This window comes from Oncorhynchus nerka, linkage group LG9b (assembly GCF_034236695.1).
Source record: "Oncorhynchus nerka isolate Pitt River linkage group LG9b, Oner_Uvic_2.0, whole genome shotgun sequence".
Taxonomy (NCBI): Eukaryota; Metazoa; Chordata; class Actinopteri; order Salmoniformes; family Salmonidae; genus Oncorhynchus; species Oncorhynchus nerka.
The window spans coordinates 16,529,921-16,549,297 of NC_088424.1; the positions used below are offsets into that span (position 1 = coordinate 16,529,921).

General features: G+C 40.7%; 1 protein-coding gene across 2 annotated transcripts in view; it reads right to left on the reverse strand.

Annotated features, from left to right (window-relative positions):
* The window catches only part of LOC115114347 (integrin beta-1-like), a 30,702-nt gene extending 17,116 nt beyond the window's left edge, over positions 1-13,586 (reverse strand). The window contains exon 1 of one of the 2 annotated variants that reach the window (XM_065013373.1): positions 13,305-13,586. The gene's annotated coding sequence lies outside the window, so the exon portion shown is untranslated. The remainder of the gene's footprint in view (positions 1-13,304) is intronic. The other variant, XM_029642500.2, reaches the window with a different exon arrangement.
* Positions 13,587-19,377: the final 5,791 nt, after the last annotated feature.

Below are 19,377 nucleotides of genomic sequence, written 5' to 3' on the forward strand. Positions count from 1 at the left end.
TATGTTAGCTTTGGGCAACATGGTTAAGTAGCTGGCTAGCTATTTATTTTCATGAACTGAAGTTCAATTTCAATAGGCAAACAAGTGGCAACCTAGCTAATACTTACTCACAAGGACTCCTAAATCATTGCTAAGAATAATGAAAATGACTGCAGTTTCTACTGGCCATTGTTTTTCAGGTTGGTTGTATTGGTGCTAGCTCGGTACCAAGCTAAAGCTAGCTACCCCAGAAGTTTCAGCCGAACAAATGATGCTTTATTACCAACGCGGTATTGTAAAAACATAGTTCGTGGCCGGTGTTTGCAGACTCTTTGTATAGCTTTGACAGTGCTACTGTATATTATTTGACACGCAAAGACCCAAACGGCATTCCATAGTATGCATGTCGTGAAGCTAATAGCAGTGACGCTATTACTGTGTTAATTCGGTAGGGCAACATCTGAAAAATAGTGCACTTGGTAGTGTGTACCGGTGCTCGAGCAGTCAGCAAAAGTCAAGATCACCCACGACAGAGAACGGTTGATTGTTAAGGGCAATGAATTCCATCATCTTGCCTAATGGATTTAGCCTTTGAGTTGTCTCGCTGAAATTGTCTTACTCTTTCAAATGACTGCTAGACTTCTTGACTGCTCGATCCACACAGAAGACATTGTGTGGGCTAGGTTAGGAATGCTGTGTTGCACATCTAGAGAAACATTGTACGTGGCGTTATTACGTAATGTACCTACGTTATATAGGAATGCACGGTAGCTTTGACATCGGTTTTTAATGTCTGCGTTAAACTAGACATCGGCATCTTTAGCTAATATCGTCCGATTCCGATATATCGTGCATCCCTAAATGCAATACTTCAACCACTAGAAACTGTGCGTACGCATGGTCTCAAGTTTGTAGAAAGGTGAGCACATTTTCATGTCAAGTTCAGTTTTTATAAAATGCCAACTTTGCATGAAAAACATGCGTGTACACACGGTTTATAAACGAGACCCCAGGATCCCAAATGGCACCCCATTCCCTATATAGTGCCCTACTTTTGACCAGGCCCCATAGGACTATAGTCAAAAGTATTGCACTATATAGCGAATAGGGTGGCATTTGGAACACATTGCTTGACAAGACCACTGCTTCCTAACACAGAGCAGAGAATGGAGAGGTGTGAGTCCTCTACTCCCATATATGGTCCGGCAGCTACATGCCTCCCCAAAGTCCTCCTCCTTCTCGCTCTCTCTCCCAGTGACACATTTCCTCTGACGGCCTGGAATCTGCCCAGTTCTTCTCACTTATGAAGTCAGCACCTCTCAAGTTCTCTCCCTCTCTCAGCCCGGTAAAAGACACAAAGAATGACGGAGAGAGCCCGCCTTGCCAACAATACTTGGTTAAAGAGAGTCAGAGAGCAGGAATAGCCTTATTGGGTATCTTATACTGTAGCATTACCCACTTCACAAATATCACTGAGATATCTCAAAAGTACACCCAGTACTGTATTTATTTTCTTGACAAAATGACCAGCTTGGGCAGTATTTGAGGGAGTTTTGTCTCTGGAACAGACTCCACATGTAGTTGTACACAATCACGCACAAACTACCTCAGGCATTTGCGTACGTGAACACAGCCTAGCCTACAGTGCCTTCAGAAAATATTCAGACCCCTAGACTTTTTCCACATGATTAAATTACAGCATTATTCTAAAATGGATTAAATCGTTTTCCCCCCTCAATCTACACAAAATACCCCATAATGACAAAGCAAAAACTATTTTTTAGAAAATGTTGCTAATTTACATTTAAAAATATATATAAAAAAACGGAACTATCATATTTACATACACTACTGTTCAAAAGTTTGGGGTCACTTAGAAATGTCCTCGTTTTGAAAGAAAGGCTATTTTCTTGTCCATTAAAATAACATCAAATTGATCAGAAATAGAGTGTAGACATTGTTAATGATGTAAATTACTATTGTAGCTGGAAAAGGCTGATTTTTTAATGGAATCTCTACATAGGCATACAGAGGCCCATTGTCAGCAACTATCACTCCTGTGTTCCAACGGCACGTTGTGTTAGCTAATCCAAGTTTATAATTTTAAAAGGATAATTGATCATTAGAAAACCCTTTTGCAATTATGTTAGCACAGCTGAAAACTGTTTTTCTGCTTAAAGAAGCAGTACAACTGGACTTCTTTAGACTAGATGAGTCTCTGTAGCATCAGCATTTGTGGGTTCGATTAGACTCAAAATGATCAGAAACAAAGTATTTTCTTCTGAAACTCGCCAGCGTATTCTTGTTCTGAGAAATGAAGGCTATTCCATGCGAGAAATCTCCAAGAATCTGAAGATCTCGTACAACGCTGTGCACTGCTCCCTTCAAAGGACAGTGCAAACGGTCTCTAACCAGAATAGAAAGACGAGTGGGAGGCCCCGGTGCACAACTGAGCAAGAGGACAAGTACATTAGTGTCTCTAGTTTGAGAAACAGACGCCTCAAGTCCTAAACTGCCAGCTTCATTAAATAGCACCCGCTAAAAGCACCAGTCTCAACGTCAACAGTGAAGAGGCGATTCCGGGACACTGGCCTTCTAGGAAGAGTTGCAAAGGAAAAGCCATATCTCAGACAGGCCAATAAAAAGAAAATCTTAAGATGGGCAAAAGAACACAGAAACTGGACAGAGGAACTCTGCCTAGAAGGCCAGAATCCAGTAGTCGCTTCTTCACTGTTGACATCGAGACTGGTGTTTTTAGCGGGTACTATTTAATGAAGTTGCCAGTTGAGGACTTGTGAGGCGTCCCCACAGCATGATGATGCCACCACCACCCTTCACCGTAGGGACGGTGCCAGGTTTCCTCCAGACGTGACACTTGGCATTCAGGCCATGGAGTTCAATCTTGATTTCATCAGACCATAATCTTGTTTCTCATGGTCTGAGAGGCTTAAGGTTCCTTCTGACAAACTCCAAGTGGGCCGTCATGTGCCTTTTACTGAGGAGTGGCTTCCGCCTGGTCACTCTACCGTAAAGGCCTGATTGGTGGAGTGCTGCAGAGATGGTTGTCCTTCTGGAAGGTTCTCCCACCTCCACAGAGGATCTCTGGAGCTCTGTCAGAGTGACCATCAGGTTCTTGGTCACCTCCTTGATCAAGGCCCCTCTCCTCAGATTGCTCAGTTTGGCCTGGAGGCCAGCTCTAAAAAGAGTCTTGGTGGTTCCAAATGTATTCCATTTAAGAATGATGGAGGCCATAGTTCTTGGAAACCTTCAATGCTGCAGACATCAAGGATGATCAATGGAAACATGGTGCATCTGAGCTCAACTTCGAGTCTCATAGCAAAGGGACTGAATACTTATGTAAATAAGGTACGTTATTTTTAATCCATTTAAAAAAAATGTCTAACAACCTGCTTTTGCTTCGTCATTATGGGGTATTGTGTGTAAATTGCTGAGGATTTGTATTTATTGAATACATTTTAGAGGAAAGATACAATGTAAGAAAATGGGGGGGGTGTCAAGGTATATAAAAGTAACACGTCCTGTGGGGTGGCCAGGCAATCTCCACCAAAGAGCCTCAGTGATACCCTCTCACTCACAAATATGGTTAAAAGAAAAAGCTGCCTGGAAATCTAACTGTCACAACTGATTTTAGCAGTCACATCCAAGATGTGAAAGGGTATAAAAAGGTACAAGAGGGGCCCATCTAGACGTAGCCTACATCTAAAGAGACACACCAGGGTCATATTCACCAGTAGACACTAAACGGAAGAAAATGGACTGAAACATGGAAGGACTTCCTCAACTTGTCCATTAAGAAACTCACATTTTCATTTGTTGTGCATTAGTAACGAATACGATCCAGTTGAACATGATACAACACAAATAGCAGCATTCTAACCATCCAGACTCCCCCCAAAATTCCTGGACAGGATCTTTGTTTCCAGCTCAGGGTATCATCCTTTACAAAGCACCAAATTGCAGGGGGTTGACTGATCTAGGAGACATTCCAAATGGCACCCTATTCCCTATATAGGGCACTACTTTTGGCCAGGGCCAATGTTTCAAAACTATTACTTTTTCTCTCAGCTCCTTGGAGAAATTTGTAGAATTGCAGGAAATTGGCTTAAAAATATTTTTAAAATAATCTACCTACACCACCAAGATGGGGCCACTAAAATCCAGCCGTGCACATGGGTTGACCGCGCCCTTCGCAATGCCCCCTGCCACACTGAGCACCTAAGCACCCTTTTTATCCAGAAAGAACATTGGTAGCCTAGGCTAAAGGCATCAGCATTCGTCAGTTTGGCTGGCACATAGCCAAACTCTGCTAGGGTGAACCGAACGAGCGTGCTTGCATACTCCCTTAAAAAGATCTTCACCTGAAAAAACAAGAAGCGGCAATAGTACTGTTTTTCCATTGTGAGACGCCGTAGCCACTATAAACTTCCTCAAAATAGTCAGAATTAATACAAGAAATCTGCCATTAATTGACGTTTTTGCAGAAGAGATCTTAGTCATGCAATTTTACATCTAACTAAGAAAAAATGTGCTTGAAAATAAGTCGTCTCTGGTTGAATGACAAAGATTGTTGAAGAATCTCTACTGTTGACCAATTACCGACAAAGGAACGTAGACTTCGGCTACCGACTTCAGCTTGCCTCCATGTGTGCCCGGACAGCCGGGATAAAAACCCACCAATGTGCAAAAAGAACACAAGTCACAAAATGTCATAATATATGCACAAACTCTTCTGAACTCTTTCGGCTTGGAAGCATGTGGACGCCATATGGAAGAACTGGTACTGTGAAACCTGACAAACACAGCTAAGAGAGACAATTCTGCCAATTGAGCAACATTTTCCGGCATTTTGTGTATGTGTCTAAACTAGAGGTTGACCGATTAATCGGAATGGCCAATTAATTAGGGCCAATTTCAAGTTTTCATAAAAATCGCAAATCGATATTTTTGGGCGCCGATTTTTTATATTTTGAATACCTTTATTTAACTAGGCAAGTCAGTTAAGAACATTCTTATTTTCAATGACGGCCTAGGAACGGTGGGTTAACTGCCTTGTTCAGGGGCAGGACGACAGATTTTCACCTTGTCAGCTCGGGGGATCCAATCTTGCAATCTTACAGTTAACTAGTCCAACGCAATAACGACTTGCCATTATTGCACGGTCGTTGCACTCCACAAGGAGACTGCCTGTTACGCGAATGCAGTAAACCAAGGTAAGTTACTAGCTAGCATTAAACTTAACTTATAAAAAACAATCAATCATAATCACTAGTTAACTACACATGGTTGATGATATTGCTAGATATTATCTAGCGTGTCCTGCGTTGCATATAATCTGACTGAGCATACAAGTATCTGACTGAGCGGTGGTAGGCAGAAGCAGGTGCTTAAACATTCTTTCAAACAGCACATTCGTGCGTTTGACAGCAGCTCTTCGTTGTGCATCAAGCATTGCGCTGTTTATGACTTCAAGCTTATCAACTCCCGAGATGAGGCTTGTGTAACCGAAGTGAAATGGCTAGCTAGTTAGCGCGAGCTAATTGTCGTTGTGTTGCTGGTTCGAGCGAGGAGAGGGATGGAAGCTATACTGTTACACTGGCAATACTAAAGTGCCTATAAGAACATCCAATAGTCAAAGATTAAAATACAAATGAAATATAAATGGTATAGAGGGAAGTAGTCCTATAATTCCTACAACCTAAAACTTCTTACCTGGGAATATTGAAGATTCATGTTAAAAGGAACCACCAGCTTTCAAATGTTCTCATGTTCTGAGCAAGGAACTGAAACGTTAGCACATATTGCACTTTTACTTTCTGCTCCAACACAATGTTTTTGCATTATTTAAACCAAATTGAACATGTTTCATTATTTACTTGAGGCTAAATTGATTTTAATGATGTATTATATTAAGTTAAAATAAGAGTTCATTCAGTATTGTTGTAATTGTCATTATTACAAAAAAAAAATATATATATATATAATTAATTAATCGGCGTTGAAAAATCATAATCGTCGACCTCTAGTCTAAACCACCTGGATGTCAGTTAAATTTGAGAGGGAATTTAATCTAGGCCCAAGAATCACCAGATGTCTTTGGCTACATCAAAATACACACAGTTGAACAGTATCCAATCTGATTTGTAAAACTGCATCCAGAAGTAACTTTCTAAGGGTGTACAGCTGGTCTGCTGTGGTGGTAAGCCTTTCCTAGGGTGCATCCCAAATGTCACCCTATTCCATATATAGTGCACAACCTTTGAACAGGGCCTATAGGGCTCCGGTTCGAAAGTAGTGCACGCAGCCCCAGTCACCGGTCGGGAAAATCCATTCTCTTAGCATGGGAAACCATGACTCATCTTGGCTGAGGACTAGATCATGGGAAAGGGAATATCCATTTTCTAAAAGCAGTACATCAGTCATGGGATACAATCAGTGATTTGTGTAGGGATGAAATAACCCAGGTCTACTTTAAGAGATGACAACAGGGGGAAATATGATGAGAAGCGTCAATTTCATGCCCTTTGCAGCTACAATTTGCTAGAATCTTTGCTCAAACTACTACTATAATGAAAAACCCTGTACAAACCTCAAGGAATTTCAGGGATTTTAAAGTGACGTTTCTGAATCTGTTGCGTTGCAACTATGAACAGACGCCGTCTGTCATGGCATATTTAAGAGCATAATGTTTATATTGGTGTGAATAAACTCTTGCGAATCATGGCTTTGTATGGTCAGGTTCAACAGAGAGAGAGAGAGAGAGCAGTCAAACTGTTGCAGTCAGCAGACCTATCCTTCAGCCCCCACCCCACACATTTAGTTTTTTTGTCCTGGTATTACACAACTGATTCAAATAACCAACTATTCAAGCTTTGATTATTTGAATCAGCTGTGTAGTACTAGGGCAAATACCAAAACGTGCACACAGGGGAGGGGCCCAGGACTTAGTTTGGTAAACTCTGCTTTAGGCTACAGACTGTCAGTGAAAAATATAAGGTCTACTGAAGACCTAAGGTCATTTAGCAGACACTCTTATCCAGAGAGACTTAGACTCAACTGAGGTAGGGAAGCCAACCACATCTCAGTCACTGCAATGCAAACCGAACTCAAGAAATAACTACATTATATTACCACAGTCTACCACTGACCAAACAAATTGTTTTCTATAGGTCTTAAAGGGTACCTAGGGAGAACACTAGAGGTAACCCAATCCCCTGCCGGTCATTGGATGCAGACAGGTCATATTGAAGACAGGGTGGTTTAATCTACAGCCTGGCTGAAAGAAGCATGCCTCAGGGGCAGAAATATTATCTCGCTCTGTGATGTAAATTCATCAAACGTTCCATTGCAGACACATCTAGTTGCCCTGTGAGGAGAATCTGTCCCTTATGCATGGAAGCCTAAAGGCTCCACCCACTCACTAGCCTTGGGAGTGACATTCTTGACATTCCTATGCAAAACAGACAGTAGAAAACGAGTGAGAATATCTCCGTAAAACTCTTTCCTACTGCTTACTTGACTTGGTCACTGTCAGAGTCTGCTGAGTTGTGTGTAAGAATGGCCTGGTTTTGAATCTAAAAACAGTCTGTAGGTTTCCAGCATAATGGACGCATCATGGAAGCTTCAGGCACACACACAGGTCGCCACGTGTGTACTTGACTCAATGCAGAATGTGTCAACAGCTCTGCTAGTCTGCTGTACAAAAGTAGACAAACTGCCTGCACTCCAAAATTGTATAGTGATATGTAATTGTTTAGAAAAAGTTACTCGCATTATATTATGGATGCTAAAATAGAGAAAATGCAAAAATACTTCACCAATATATAAAATATTTTGAGCAAACACCAAACCTAGGCCTAATGTTTGCTCAAGGGGCAGCTAAAAAAGGGAGCATATTGCAGTCATTTGTAATGATTAACACAATCCTGTTTAGAGAGGGGGAGACAGTACAAGACCTAACACCTATCCACTGAGTCAGTTGGTTGTGTTTATGGAAGGTTTCATCTTGTTGCTAAGTGGTCGCTAAACTAGCTATGAACTGTTTGAGCTGCATCCGGTGATATAGAAAGAGACAGACCACACCAGTATGTATGGTGCACGCATCTCACGGCCTCACTCACCTCGCTGGTTAACCACATGAAACCACGATTGTCGACAGACCACTTTTGGCTGCACACAAATAGGGATGTGTACAAAATAAGCACATTTCTATGGTACTCCTTATGTCAATTAACGTGTAAAATACATTTGCATTTAAATCAAAATATTATCAACACATTCAATGAGTGAATGGTGGGGTATGAATGATAACCCCACAAAATATGTTTGCATTGTTTTTTCTAGGTTAGCGGTCTGGTTGTCCCTCAATAAGGTGAACGGACACTCAACCCCCACTCTCCTTGTCAACTCCCACCTGCTCGCGTAAGTCACAGTGCACTCTCACCCACCGCCCCTTCTCTCTTTCTCTCCCTCTGTGCATTAGCTCTCATAGCAGAAAATTAATACATTTCTTTGAAGCTGCAGTATGTACCTTTTTGGGTGACCTGACCAAATGCACATAGAAATCTGAGTTATAGATCTGTCAATGTCATCAAAAGCAAGTATAAGAAGCGGCAGATGTGTTCTATGTGCGCTATTTCTATGCGTTCCGTTCTTCAGTTCCGATTTTAATACACCAGCTTCAAACACAACATTTTTTGGTCATTGAAAATATATTTCACAGCTGTTTAGTTGGTATAATGATTCTCTACACTTTGCATTGCTTGTTTTGTCACAAACTGAATTTAAGCAAACTATTAGAATTTTAGCAACCAGGAAAAGGCTGAGTTATTTCTGCATATTGCACCTTTAATTCAACTCCTGTGTATGCTGCTCTCCCTTAACAGCACTGTGTGGATGGATCAGCAAGAGCATTGGGTCGTACAAGGGAATACTGAGGAAACTACCTAAACTGAGGAATTCCAGCTTAATCCAATTAATTTTTTGATGTTGTGTTTTCACGGGGGGCGTCTACAAGCCAGTAGGCTACTCAATGGTGTGAACAAGAGCTGCCTTCTTGACATGATCTTAGCCATACTGTATCTAGCGTCTCAGAGTAGGAGTGCTGACCAGGGACCAGCCCCCCATCCATGAAAGCTATTATTTGTGATCTAAAAGACTAAACTGATCCTAGATCATCACTCTTACTCTGAGACACTCGATAGCGTACATACAGCCCGTTACAATTATAATATTTTTTATTTTATTTAACCTTTGTTTAACTAGTCAGTTAAGAACAAATTCTTATTTACAGTGACAGCCTAGGAACAGTGGGTTACTGCCTTGTTCAGGGGCAGAACGACAGATTTATACCTGGTCCCCTCTGGGATTCGATTTAGCAATCTTTCGGTTAGTGGCCCAACGCTCTAAACGCTAGGCTACCTGCCGCCTAAATATATTACCCACAACAAACATGTGTAACTCCTCTCAGAAAAGGAGGTGGGGGTAGGTCTTGATCATGATCTCAGATCGTACCCAGAGAACACATTCCAACTTAGTCATGTTCCAGATCCAGAACAGAGAAGAGTTAAAACACATAAAATGACTAATGCAAACTTCCACCATGAGGGGTCTAGGGCTAGGCCTATTCATTTTAGTCGACACTGCCAGGCCTGAGGGGTCTACTCATTTGAGCCTGCAATGTGACTCATATCTGACTAGCAAGCCTGAACAACATGCCGTTGAATCAGTACTGGCCAGTCATCCATTGAATCAGTCGGACAACTCAGGGGGTCGTATGTATCAAGCATCTCACAATAGGTGTGCTGACTTCGGATCAGTCTAGAATTTTTAAATCACAATGAATAACAATGGACAGGGGGAGCTGATCCTAGCACTCCTACTCTAAGACGTTTGACCCCATGACAGATCAGTCATATAGCCTACTACATACAGTATGATATTATTCGGACACTCCTAGTCTAGTGTCCCAAATGGTACCCTACACCCTTATAGTGCGCTACTTTTGACCAGAGACCATTTTGCACTACTTTTTAAGTAGTGTACTATTGAGGGAATAGGGTGCCAGTTGGGACACAAACCTAGGCTAGCCCGGTGCTATTGTTGCTGTTGAAGGGATTGTTTGGGAAATCCTTTCCCAGAATCAGATTAACACTTGGATACCATTTTTATGACTGAGTTCAGTTTGAATTAAGTTGCCAACTAGCATTAGCGCAATGACTGGAAGTCTATGGGAACAGCTAGAATGCCAGCTGTTCCTGTAGACTTCCAGTCAATGCGCTAATGCTAGTTAGCATTGGTTTACAAAACTACGTCCAGTATGAACAAAGTTAGTCATAAAAATGGTAGCGTAGCACCCCGTATTATGGGTATACTCAACAGAGTTTAAGAAATATATGACCTTCAACAGTGTTATCTTGTGATCAAGTCATCAATGTTTTGTGATTGGTGTCATAAAAAAGTTAGCTAACGAGTTAGCAAATAGCATGTTTGACATTTCAGTGTAAATACTACCACTTAACTCTGATTAGCAACAACAAAAAAATATGTCCCGTATTTTCGGCATACGGTCCCTTACTATTTTGTTAAATTACAAGATTCTCCGTTTTGTTCTAAAAAAAAGAGACCAACCCCATCTCCAAAGAGTTTACTAGATAGTTGACTAGCCTTCCGGTAAAAAAAATATGCTTGCCTGTCAACTTTTCATTGCGTAGCCCGGTGCACCCTCCTGTAGCCCCTTAAAAATGGTTCTTCGCCAACATCTTATTCAGTGTTGTAACCAAATAAATGTCTCATTATTTGTTTTACAGATTAATCTTATGTTTTGAATAAGTAGATAACAGTTTAATACTAACATGTATGAATAATTTAGGTAAAAAGTTGGATATTAAATGATGTGTGGACTGTCGCACAGCTTAATTTTACAATATACAGCATGTCCCACAAAAGTATAGGATTTTTTTTTTACTCTCAAAACCTAACTTAACTTACATAAACTGATCAGCTAGCTTGAAGGGTGGCTTTAGTCGCAAAAAGTACCATTACTTCCCAGGCCATTTGTATGTTGAGCTCAAGGTGTTTTAATCCTCCAACCTCTAGAGTGTCCGATGTTGGGGGGAAATTAGCAAACCATGAGTTCATCTGACTTAAGCAGATAAAGGGCGTTAAATGCAAAAATCCTGAACTATCCCTTTAAGTCCTAACAACGTAACTAACAGAAGGCAATGTATGAACATATGACTAAGTCACTTTGTATAAAGCTTCTGCTAAATGGCATATATTGTATTATATAGGGAAGGGAAGTGACTCATTGGGTCAGCCTAACACCACTTCTACCCCGTGGTCTGTGTGCCATTATGAAGCATCTGAAGTGACTCTGAGCCCATGTAATTACCACTGTGTGTGCGTGCAGGCGCAAGATAAAACACAAGAGGGGGGGGTTCACTCCTTGACTCCTGCCCTTGAGACAATAATGCTATGTCATCAAACGTTCTAGGTCTATGATATCAGACAGGATCTCCTAATCAAAGACTTATTTCACCCCAATTAATCTGACTAAGGCCATTAAACGAACACACTTTAATCCTTAAAATAAGAAATTAACAAGAATGGCTCAGTCAGACAGCAAATAGCAATTTGGATTGGTGTCAGTGCTTAAGGAGTCTGCATGCTTCCTATCCGAAACAATTAGTGCAAATATTCTGATGACATTTTGTAGCTTTTTGTTAGTTTTGGTCTTCGGCACAGGGTTTTTCGGCTGTTTGTGAACACACATTTTTTGTGGGTCTGTTCCCGAAGTCTACGCCCCTTTGTTGGTGATTGGTCAACAGCAGGGATTCTTCAATCAAGTGTTTGTCATTCAAGAGATTAATCATTTTCATGCAAATGTTTTCACTTGAGAAATAGTTATATATAAGATTGCGTGACTAAGATCGTAGACTAAAAACGTCAACTCAAGAAATATGTCATTAAATATCTTAGATTAATTCGGACTATTTTGAAGAAGTGTGTACTTGCTACAGTGTCTCAAGATGGACAAACGGTACCATTGACACCTTTTTCTCATTTGTCAAGCTAAGGTCTTTTAAGGGAGTATGCGAGCACACTCGTTTGGTTCACCTAAGGCGCCAGCCGAACCGAAGCATGCGGAAGGCTTTACACAGCTTAACAAATCATTCTGCGCTTTCGCCTTCTTTGCTGAAGAACGCAGCCTCTGGCTACACTGTTCTTACAGGAAGTGATTATAAAGGCAGGATCTATCTTGTCAGTCTCAATGCACACAGTCAACTCAACTACATTATGAGCGTAGTACACATAACCTAAATGGCACCCTATTCCTTATGTAGTCCTCTACTACCCCATAGGCCTTGGCCAAAAGTAATACACTGAATAAGGATGACATTTGAAACATGACAAAATACTAGCTAACCACTCACAACACATTCCTCTCTGGATTGACTCAATGCTAAATGGTGAACCACAGTTTACACACGCAGGTATTTTTTGTTGAAACTGACTGAGTTACCATTTGAAGACATACATACATCAGAATCTCTATATCAAAGGCTGCTGTGAGACACTCCCAAATACAATCATAGTTATTTGATACAAACTACCGTTTAAGCATCTGTGAAATGACATTAGAAATATACGTGTACATAGGCTACCACATATTGATTGACATGGTCCATTTTAGACTACCCCAGGGAGAGACACTCGATGGCCACGAGCCCGGGCCTTCCAACCAATCCCATTTGGACAATGGAGGCAACAATGTTACAATGTGGTCTGCGAAAACTCTTGACACGATATATATCCACTTCAAAAAACGTTAAGTTACATCGTTGCATAGGGGGCTACATTTTATAGTAGACTCACGTAAAATGTCAGCTTCAAATTTCAACTATGGTAGGAAGGAAGGCCTGCTCTGATATCTTGTCTTCTACATTCCCTACAGACAGTGGACGACAATGGGGGACAAACAAACACAATGCCTACCAACCAAAATGCGTCAAAATGTAATGGTACGGGCCTAAAACTGAACAATGTAGTAATTTACCTTGGCAGGCTACAGATAAACACAAAAAATGTCGATTTTTAGACAATTTGATACGAGTGAATTCACATAGCCATTCGGTTTTTCGTCGCCCCATCCGGCCGCCGCTATCCCCACCCAAAGTTCCCCAACTCATTCCTCATCATACCCTTTGTCGAATCCCTTAAACATTTCATTAGCCTATACAATCTTGGCATAGCCTAACCAATATATGCTGGACAATCATTTGAGAAAATAAAGTATAGAATCTTACCTTGACTCGTGTTTTTGTCTTTGTTTATAATTTCAGAGCAGCATTTACTGAGAAAAGAAAAAGTATCCCGTGCGCTTTTTCTAGAGAAAAAAACTGTTATTCACGGAAGGAAATACTGCAAAGTGTCAGTGATGTGCCTTATCCGTTTAAAATTATGCTTGCCCCGTTCAAAATACAAAAAAAGTCGATGAAAGCGGGATGTAAATTATTTTACTAGGGGCAGCTCGCCCGAACACGTTACAATAGATCCTCAGTCTAGGGCGAAATATTTTTTCCTTCAACAAAGTGGACGACGAATTACAGTCACTTATTCTTATCTAGCACCGCCCACACAGGAAATACCGACTCTACTTGGAGGGCAATGGAGCAGACCTGTGAACCCTATATTCCTAAATAACATGACTGACCCTGAGCACTTCAAACACACACGCAGTCTGGTTTTACTAACCTTGTGGGGACACACAATTGATTGCCATTCAAATTCCTACTTACCCTAACACAAGCCTAAACCTAACCATTAACCTAGCCCTAACCCTAAAAACCCAAAACCTATTCTTAACCCTAAAAGTAAACACCCTAGAAATAGCCTTTTTTCGGCAAAATGTCACCAGTTGGTCAAAAATAAATAATTGACTAGTCTTGTGGGGAATTAAGGTCCTCACAAGTAAAGTTAAACACACACACTGTAATTTGTTTAGATACAAAGTTGTATTTACTCAGATAAGGATGGTTTAATATATGACACACATTATAACTTGTCTGGAAGGCTTCCGGTCCAACCTACTGATAACTGCGGTTACTAAGTGATGATTCAACGCTCTTACCTCAGAAAGAGAGCAGACATTCTGGAGATCAAACGTGAGACTATACTCTCAAACACCATTTTTTGAATGTTGCTCAGTGAAAAACAATAGTAAACTCCTCCTGAGAGACACTGTAGTTTAGTGAAACCACTATTGGGTTGTTCATGTTGTGTATGTGATCAGTGACCAAACAGGAAGCTTTAATGACCCTCTTGTTTACTTGGCAGAGCATTGTTTGTTTGTAAGACAACATCATTTATGCTGCCTTACTTTGAGTCTGCTAAAGAAGTTTGCTCCCTTTTTTCGTAAAAAAAATGTATGCAAGCATGACTGTAAGTCACTCGCTTTGGAGTGACTTATGGAGTGACTTATATTATAAAAGAGTTACAATGTATTTTCTAGGTGGTGTAAACTGAAAAACAAGACAAGACATATCACTGACACTGAGTAGGGCTCTGCATAATATAGGTTTAAATGTATTTATTCCTCTGTGAAACGTTATTATAAAAGATATGATGTGTTCTTGGAATGAGTGTGTGTGCATAGTCAAGTGAGAACAGTGACGATAAGCCTAGTGGCATATCCTCAAAAAGGACTTCCGCTATTGAGATACCCCTACCCAACGTATAACAAAGCACAACCATGTTTCCATATCTCCAAGTTATCCCATATATGAAATGGATGGTTGTATAAAAATGTTTTACTGCAAAAGTGGTTAAATTAATAAATATTGTATCCCAAAATTGCAAGTAGTCAGTTGTCAGCTCGACATATACAAACAAACAACATTTGGATATTTTAATATATAGACCTGTAAACACACAGATACAATCGTCAGAAATATAAACTCTGAATGTTTATGATGAATGTAAACTTCACTTTTTGGTTGCTGTTAAATAGACAAACTGCTTTAATTCACTGCTGTATCAATCTAATCAATCAATCAAATGTATTTATGAAGCCCTTTTTTACATCAACTGATGTCACAAAGTGCTTCTACAAAATCCCAGCCTAAAACCCCAAACAGCAACCAATGTACATGTAGAAGCACGGTGGCTAGGAAAAACTCCCTGTATGGTCCTGCCTGACAAAAATGCATAAAGTTGTTTGATCTTGTGACTATTGTAATCAGCTCTTAGGCAAGTAGGCTCAGTCATTTTTTCCAGTCCAAGGTGGATTTTATACAGCCCCTACTCTTGCAATTATGTTAGCCCCCTCCCCTCCTAGATTTGACGCCAAATACAATACGGCGTCCAAAATCCAATATAGCTGAAACCTTAACATAGAATGTTGGGTTAATCCCCTGTATATGTATACGCTAAATGAGATACATTTTTCTGATTTGTGCACTGTACTTATGACCTGTACTCAATACTATTTTTGTGTACTTCAACTATGTTAGGAATCCAATATGCCCACCATATACACTCTAACACCTTTGTCTGGATATATAAAACGGCAGCAGACTGCTTGGCATGGAAACGCCAAGTATTCCAAGTCACGAGCCTCTTTAAAGATGAAACGAAAGGAACGGGAATCCCACCCTGGACTCTGACACCCTCTTCCATAGCTGAACAACTTGCCTCTCCAGGATTGGGATCTTAAGTCACCTCATTATCATTTAGAAGTTTGTTTTGATTCATTGCTAGTCCAATCCATCTGCCTTAATCCAACAATACCATCTCCTGGTTCACTGCATTTCTGATGCACATTGGGATGTTCCAGTGCACTTTTATCCTGGTTGGGCTCAGCTGGCGCATTGCTTCTTCCAGACCATCCTGGCTGTCTGCCCTGGAGTTGCCGTATATGTTGACTTGGTGACAGTTATGGTGCATGCGGAGGATGCAACCACACATGACAACTGCATAAGGCGTTGGTGTTCACTATAATGAACCAACACAACCTGACACGCATTGACAAGAAATGGGCCGTCACATTTCATAGGAATTGCACTTCTCCAATGTCAATGCCACCCTGAATATTCCAGAACTGTCCTTGATAGGCCCACTCCCACCGTCAGTCCTCCCCTCGGGCAGTTACTAGAGACAGAGACGCTATGGAACTGAACTGCCATTCAACAGCCAAAATGCCATCTGGAAATTGCTGGCATGCATTACCTCATTTGAAACCTATTTCGCTACCAACCATGGCTGGCTAGCCCATGTGACACCTGAACTGGTCTCGCATGTGAAGTATGAGCTTTCATGTTGAGGTGACTCATGCATTGGTCTTGAAAACTGCAGTAATCCCAACAAGGACATATGCCCCATTTATGGCAAACAAGAGGCGCCTTAGAATGGTAAAACTTGCTGTATGTAATCATTTATGGTGGATGGAGATTGACTGTGAGATAGTGGTCTTTGTGCATCATGCTTGATCTGCTCCACCTCCTCTGCAACCCTTTTACTGTCCATCAAAGCCCAGGGATACTCATCAAATGTATATGTGTGTGGAGCTGTACTATGTCCCTCATAACCAATGCTTCTTAGTCATAGTCTATGACCTAGCTACACTCTAACTAACTTCTAAGTAACCCTCACAGGTTATGTCACTCTCCAGTCCGTAATCAATGCCAACCACCCACAGTTAATATCGGCCAAATTATCATCCTACCGGACTTCCGAAGGAATATGACCCGAAGGACTTTTGGCCACATTCACCATAATAAACTCCACCCACAGGCCAATTAGGCGTTGGAAAGATCTAAAGGCAAGTCTGTCTGTGACAGCCCTTTCACAGACCTTCACAACCAGACAACCAACTATCCCCCCATTACTATCCCTCCATTATTCAGGCTGGGATAACATAACAGTTAGTCAATGGGTCTCATTTGGTATGCAAGCTGCATCTGTTGACTGCCTATACTGAATTGTAGAAATGAAAACTGATCACACCACAGCTCATTATTCTGCACTGCTAGAGTTAAGTGGGCGTGTCACAACATCTACAGTATAAATGTAACCACGTTTGCAGTCAAATATTTTGCCACAACCATTCATTTAATTTATGGGAGACCTTAGAGATATGGTAAAACATGGTTGTGATTTGTTATACCTCAGTTAGGGGTATCTAAAAATGTTGGGGGTCTTGCCACCAGCCTAGATCTGCACACATTTAGACATTGTGTCATCAACCTATGACTGCACAGCTGCTGTTGTGCATACTTGAGCCCCCCTGTGGCGAAATAACACTCACATGAAGCAACAGGGATCTCTCCCCCAAATCATCAGCCACTCATCTACCTCCTAATTACCATCCTATAATTAATACATGTTTAACTTAATCAGGGCTAATGAGTCATACATTATAATTCAATTAAATGAGTAAATTATTAATGAATAAGTAATGATAAATGAATCTAGGTTCCAATTAAGCTGTAAGTGAAAGAGATTACATTAACACAGAATGATAGTCCTTTGTATTCTAATCAATGTATTTGATGATGTTAGGATAATGTCATTGTGCAGTCAAATAATTAGTCACAAACAAAACAACATTTCAAACGTTGCTTGTCATATTTGTTTGTCTTTTGTCATTTGAAAATGCCCCATCAGGATATCTGAACTTTGTGTTTAGGTCCTCAGTTCCAGTGCACAAGTTATGTTAAAAACATATGTTTTCTAAACCAGGGAGGAATGTCAGGTCACACAGAGTGCAGCAAACCCACTAAGAGAGAGAAGCACAAAATAGGACATATTTTGGTAGGCCTGCCCTATCAAGTGTTGTCAGTGGGAAGTCTGGTTCTAAAGGACATTCTCAGGAAAATGCCTTTTCCCTGTTTTGGGCTTTGAGGACAGCCTTACATTGCTGTACATTCAGCATTCAGTGCTGTCTTTGGTGTGTAATGGTGGAAGAATAAAGCCTTTATTAAGTAGAGCTCTATGGTGATATTAAGTATAGCTCTATGGTGATATTAAGTATAGCTCTATGGTGATATTAAGTATAGCTCTATGGTGATATTAAGTATAGCTCTATGGTGATATTAAGTATAGCTCTATGGTGATATTAAGTAGAGCTCTATGGTGATATTAAGTATAGCTCTATGGTGATATTAAGTAGAGCTCTATGGTGATATTAAGTATAGCTCTATGGTGATATTAAGTATAGCTCTATGGTGATATTAAGTAGAGCTCTATGGTGATATTAAGTAGAGCTCTATGGTGATATTAAGTAGAGCTCTATGGTGATATTAAGTATAGCTCTATGGTGATATTAAGTATAGCTCTATGGTGATATTAAGTAGAGCTCTATGGTGATATTAAGTAGAGCTCTATGGTGATATTAAGTAGAGCTCTATGGTGATATTAAGTATAGCTCTATGGTGATATTAAGTATAGCTCTATGCCTGATAGCTCTATGGGGGTGATGGCACTTAATCATGGTGGCTTTCTCAGGAAACCTCATCCGAACCATGCAAGTCTTCGCACATGGTATCTCTCTCTACCTGCAACAACTGAACTTTACGGGAACTGAGTAGCGCTGATAATTACTTTATTTGATCATGTATGCCCTAAATTTACTGAATGAGAAACTGAGTGACGGTGCTCTTGATGTGTTGCCATTGATTTGGGGGAGGTAATGCTACAGCCTTTGCAATACAAAGCGTTTTATACAACACTGTCCTCCAGTGTTTAATGTAGAAATTCCACAGGCCACACGAGAAAGAGACAAGTCCGGGTAGATGGGGAAAATCCTGACTTCCATTTAAGTCTAATTTATATTGGATTCAATCCATTTAGCAGAAGTATTGCGGAAGATCCGCGTTATAGCGCGATTTAAATTTAAAGGTAGGGTTCCCGCGTCCGCGGAGACTGCATTCAAGGTAAATGTTGCATATGTCGGGTCATTATGAAATTACCTTTACATTTTAACGTGGATTTTTTTTGCGATATTGATTGAATCCAGACCTAACAGGGGATTTCCACTATCAGCGTTAAATCATATAGCCACACGAGCTTCACCCTCATGTGGGTGCTAACAAACAAAAAGCATGCTAGGTACTGTTAGGTATCAACAGCCAATCCAGCAGAGGCTGGAAGCCAAAGTGATTGGTCAATGGCAGAGTACTTGTATAAAATTCAGCTATCCTCAATTTTGGCCCTGTTCACGCCCCAGCCCACTTCGCTTCCCTCTGTTGAAAATGAAAGGATTTCGATGTTTCAACGTCCCTTGTCGTCTGCTATGGAAACCCACTGTAAATATCAATTAGACATAAATGGAAGTTAGGATTTGCCACTTATCTTTGAACTGAACCCACTTGAAAGAATGAA